The following is a 6,000-nucleotide window of genomic DNA, read 5'->3' as shown; positions in this document are numbered from 1 at the left end:
CTCGTCGCAGCCAAGAACTGTGAGTCTGTGAATCGGCAGAAACAAGTCAATGGCACCACCACCCAGGTCCATTGGAAAGAGACCACCCACTGAATTTGTTCTGACCATTCATTTCGGTAGCTGTGGCTCGCAGCGACAGATGTAGATCGATTAATTAACGTCTTTTCTTTCTTGAGGGATTTATCGAGAAACAACTAACACGAAAAAGGAAATTGATCCAGTTTTTCGAAAAGAGAGAAAGTTATCTATTTGCCTAAAGCCCGGCCCACCTACCTCATCCATCTGACACTTGGGCTGGACACAGGACATTACCAAAAGTTTCAAAGTATAGGTTTTTTCGATATCTAATAATTTCAATATTTATTTCAGATTTTCTTATGGATTTAAAATACCCACAATTGAGGTGAGCTAGGTTTGGAATTGGGCCTAAGCACCTTAAATTGAGTTGGGCCCCAACACAGCCAGAGAACCGAAAATATGTCTCGCCTCCTTGATCTGGCCCAACTTCGCTCAATGTCCGGCCGTAGTAGGGGTGTTCACGGGTCGGGTTGGGTTCATTTATTGGGTTTTTCCAACCGATCCGATTTGGTCGGGTTATCTGAGGTGGAAACTGAAACCAACCCACTGATAGGCCAAACCAACTTAATCGGGTTGGGTCGGTTTCGGTTTTGCTCCTGTACAAAATGACACTTAATTGAATTCTAATTGTAATTGCCTAATGGGTTGCCTATTTGGTATAAAAGACTATAGAAAGTTAGAAACTATGATAAATTGCCTATTCTAATTGTAATTGTCTAATGGGCCTTCTAGTTCTAGTAGAAGACTAGTTATAGTTAAGTAGGAAATTACTCAAACTAGGAACTACCAAACTAGTCTTCTACTAGTTCAGGTCGGTTTCACACAAGAAAACTGAAACCGACCCGATATATCAGTTTATATATTTGCCCAGCCCGAAACCAATCGATACTGATGAATTAGATCGGTCCGAGTTTATCAATTTGGTCAGGTTGGGTATTCTTATGAACAGCCCTAAGCCATAGTATACTATCCCTCATGATGCGATTATGAACTTGACACGTTAGCATGGAAAAGATCATTACCAAATTAAGAGCATGCAAATCACATAACGGCAAAGCACACATCAAGGGTTTCTCCTTCTTTTCATTTCTTTTAAAATAAGCATCAAAGCTGTGTTTGGTTTGAAGGAAAAGGTATGGAAATGAAGAGAAAGACAAAAAAATCAATACAATATTTGTAAAGGTTTCTCTATGCTTCCATTCCTTTCTCTACATTTTTCTTCAAACCAAACACAGCCCAAAGGTTTTGCATGTTAAAATGAGTTATATTGTGATGCCATCACCAAATTAGCCCACTTTATTCATGGAAAAGATTCTTACCTTAAACTTGTTTGATCCTTGGGTTTCGAACAAATACACTTCCTCTTCAAGGATAGCTTAAGGGGAAGGTTTGGGTAGCTTATTGTGCATGAAGAGTTAACATGAATATGGATGTACGGTAAAAGAATAATTACTATCAATATTTTTTTAATTTAAAAAGGACAAATAAGGATAACATGTCAATGTCATAAACAGGAAGGTTGGACTTGGATTGGTTACTCCACACCTGGACCTCAACCTCATTACTGAACACTGAAATCTGTTCTCTGATCCAAAGTCTGATTGGAGGACCTATGGATGATTTGGGGTCATGCATGATTGGATCCCATTGGACTTGGATTTGATCTTACTCTGCTTTGTATTTATTTAAAATAAATAAATAGTTAAAAATTAGTTACTCTTTATATATGACTGATTGACTTCAGTCAGATGCAGGTTGTAAAACTTAAATCCCATCTGATTATCTAAACAGATCACTATAATCTGAATCGGAATCAGATTGGGTTAATTCAATTCCAAATGTATGGTCGAGTGGAATTGGAATCTCATTCCTATTTCTCGTGAAATGGCATTTTCCCATTATTTTGACATTCCTTGGGAATGAAATCTCATTCTTGCTGATTCCAATTTTTATCTCCATTCCTGTCACAGATTATGAGAATAGACCATTTTGATTCCAATTTCAAAGGATTCTAATTCTGACAGTAAATTAAATGAATCCTAAATTTTTTGGACTTTCGAACTCATAACAGCCCTATATTCAACTTGACTTCAAATCAAATGGACTAAAATGCCAGCAAGAAATTTGCTTTTTCTCAAGTCAGAGGACAACAAGAGTATCTTGTGGGTGCATCACCTATTGTCCAATGTGGCCAGCAAATATGTACCAGATCAAAATTGTTAGCTTGGAAAATCAAACACCAAATATCCCTTCATACATCACTTGACCACTTTTCTCAAAATAAATTCGGATTATGGGCCAAAAGGGGTGCAACTTGGCCAGGTTAGCGTGAACCCAATCTGAAAAAAAAAAAAAAAGGATTAGGTTGAAGTTAATGCTCATGCTGAAAAAATACTAACCAGTATAACTTTTGCCCAATGATCCAACTCGCACATGTAATATGTTCATACTTTCACTTTCCATTAATCATCAAAACAGGGATGTGAGTGTGAGATACAATATCCTCTTTAAAAATGATAGATGCAATACAATCAGGAGGAAGACAACCATGTAACAGCGGGGTATACCATGAATTATTGAAGATAAAGAAAATTGGGTCTCAATCTCTCACAAGTATTGATAGGATCATAGGATATTCCTGAAATAGTATTGATAGGATATGGGATAATGTGATCAGACATAATCTCCTTTTAACTTTCCCAAAAGAGAGCCACCACATTCGGCACATGCTGGTAATACTCACTAAGCCATCTGCTATTAAAAGAACCATGGTAAAATACAAAAATCTCCCATGAAATTTATGACAATTATAAAAAATTCCTCTATAGTTTTAGTTTAACAAATATTTCCCCTGATTTTTGAGAAATTCAACAAAAACCTCCCTTCTGTCATTGTTTCAGACGGAAAACGTTAGATTGATGCACCAGTTTTTTCTAAATACCCATTCTACCCTTTTATAAATTATTTTACTTACAAAATTACTGAAATAATCTCATTTTAACTCAACAAAAAAACATATTTCAGTAATTTTATATGTAAAATTACTGAAATAATCATTAAAAGAGGTTTTATTGCATTAAAACGAGGTTATTTCAGTAATTTTGTATGTAAAATAATTTATAAAAGGGTAGAATGGGTATTTGGAAAAAAAACTGGTGCATCAATCTAACGTTTTCTGTCTGGACCAATGATAGAAGGGAGGTTTTGTTGAGTTTCTCTAAAGTTCGGGGGAGGTATTTGTTAAAATAAAACTATAGGGAAGATTTTTATGATTGTCAGAATTTTCAGGAGAGGTTTTTGTATTTTACCCAAAGAACCAATTCACCATTGCGCCTAATGTAGAGAAGGGAACCAAACCATACCCCTTTGCCTATTGGTGAAGCCACAACTAATAAAGAAGCGTTCCAATGATTCAACCTCTAAATTACATAATAACACAAATATTGTTTTGATAAAGCATAAAATTTAGCTAACACTACTTTAATTAGAATTGCACCAGATACGCATATACATCTATAGAAACATCACAATTTGAGGTGGGAGCATATTATGAATTATCTATACTATTATTAAAAGTGTGAATGAGAGTATGAATCTTTTGGTTGAATAAAATATCCTTTTTCTTTAATTTGGTCTATCTTTAATTGTAATCACATGAATGCAATTTGAACAACTTTTCTTCTCATTTAAATCTCTATCATTAAGGTGGCGTTTGATAAATCTGAAATTTGAAATTTAAAAAACTTAAAATATTAAGTGTTTGAAATCTGAAAAGAGACGGTTGTTTTTTAACTTTTTAGTGGCTCTGAATAAAAAAATGTTGTTTGTCTTGGATCAAACCTTCAGCATATGAAATTTACTAATTTTACTATTTTACCCCTAAATTAGATTATTCGGTTGTAGTGGTGAGAGAAGAGGAAGGAGAAGAATAAAGGAGTGAGAGAGATATAGAGAAGGCCAGAACTCGCCACTGCTAGTTCGTCGAAGGAGTTGCAACAATGAGAGAAGAAGAAGAAGAAGAAAAAGAAGAAAGGAGGGAAGGAGGGATATAGATAAATAGATAGGTATATATAGCTGCCACTAGTTTGCCAGAGGAGTTGTAGTGGCGAGAAAATAAGAAGAAGAAGAAAGGAGAGAGAGAGCGAAGGTTGGAACTCACCACCGCAAGTTTGTCAAAGGAGTCGCTTGTCATCACTAGTTTGCCGCTGCATCAAGTGGAGAAGATGAACAGTGAGGGGGAGAAACACAAGCAACATTTTCAAGGGTATTATGGACTTTCGTCCATATCTGAAATGCATTTGAACGCATTCAACACTTGGCCCGTGTCTTATTATTTCATATCTAAAAATAAATTTCTAACCCAAATTCATATACACTTTCAAACATCACTAATTTTTGAAAAGCAACAATTTTTAGGCTTATGAGGTTTGAAAAGTGTTATCAAACGTTACCTAAGTTTTATATTTAAGGTATTAACTCCCTTTAACATTCACTAATTTTTTTTACTAGACTATAATACCCTTTTTGATTTAGTCCCTCTCTAATTCCAAGGGTACAAAGTGTAATTTGAACTATTATGTTACTCCTCATTCAATTTTTTCTCCTCAAGTCTAATATTTAGGGAATTAGGGTATTTATATCACTCCCATTTTTTCATTGAATCTTATATTAATTAACCGTATTCAAAAAATAAACATGACAAAGAATAATAGTGTTTTATTGATAATAAAAATAAAATACAAATTTAAAACGAACCCAACAATAAATAAATGTGACAAAGAATACTTTTTGTTTTTCATTGATGATAAAAATAAAACAAAAATTTGAAATCATCCAAAAAATGGAATTATTTACCTATATGGTGTTGGATCATCAATTCAACATTTTGGATCAAAATGTGTCAACACTTAATGCCATAATTAAATAATAATAAAATTTAAAAAAGATGAAAACACACAAAAATATAAAAAATTGTATAAAACATTTTGACACGTCCCTAATATGGTATATTTATCATGTTAAACAAAAATAAGCGTGATGAACAAGACTAATTTTTATAGATATAGGAATACAAAAAATTATATAAAATTTTAGAAATATATTATTTAACATCATCATCACCACCATAGCAAAAATTGCCACATACAAAACAATTACACACTTACTAGCGTTTCCCAATAGCTTTTATATAGGATCTAATGATTACAAGTAGGAGTGTCAATGAACCGGTTTCGTGTTGGACCCCATCCAAACCAAAATCATTTTGGACAGATTGGATGGACCAACAAGACATATTGAATTGGACCAGTCCAGCCTTATTGGTCCATCCGTAATGAATTTATTTTGGATTGGGTTGGATTGAACCAATACATTGTCCATTGATACAAGATAAGAATATAGGTGTTAATGGACGAGGTTTGGATTGGAATCAATCTATATTAAAACGAATTCAACCAAATTAGACCGGTCCAAAATATTTATTGGATTGGATTGGACCTAATCCATTTGTATTGGGCTCACATTGTATTGGATCGGTTTGGACCAAATCCAATCCAATTGACACCCTTAATTCACAAGCAAACGAGGATTCAACACAACAATAATTCCTGGTACACACCGATTTTAGTAGAAAAAAGAAGCTTAAGAGGCAAGTGAATTTATAGGAAACTTATTACGAGGATCAAAACGCTGCACAAATGAATCAAAGAAAAAGGGGTAATAGCATAAAAGGGCAACTTTTGAGGTTTAATATCAATAAAAGTATTATATTTAAAAAAATTTTAAAAATAGGTTAACCTTTTAAAAACAATATCAATAAAGGGCAAAAACATTGTTCATCTTCTTATTCTTGCCATTTGTTCACCAGAGCCGTCATCCTCTGCCACTCGTTAATACCCGCCACCGCTGTCCGCTGCCCCCGCC

Source organism: Nelumbo lutea, chromosome 2 (genome assembly GCF_056320005.1).
Source record: "Nelumbo lutea isolate HS-2025 chromosome 2, American lotus-T2T, whole genome shotgun sequence".
Lineage (NCBI taxonomy): Eukaryota > Viridiplantae > Streptophyta > Magnoliopsida > Proteales > Nelumbonaceae > Nelumbo > Nelumbo lutea.
The sequence above is the reverse complement of the archived record's forward strand: the minus strand, read 5'-3'. Positions refer to the sequence as shown.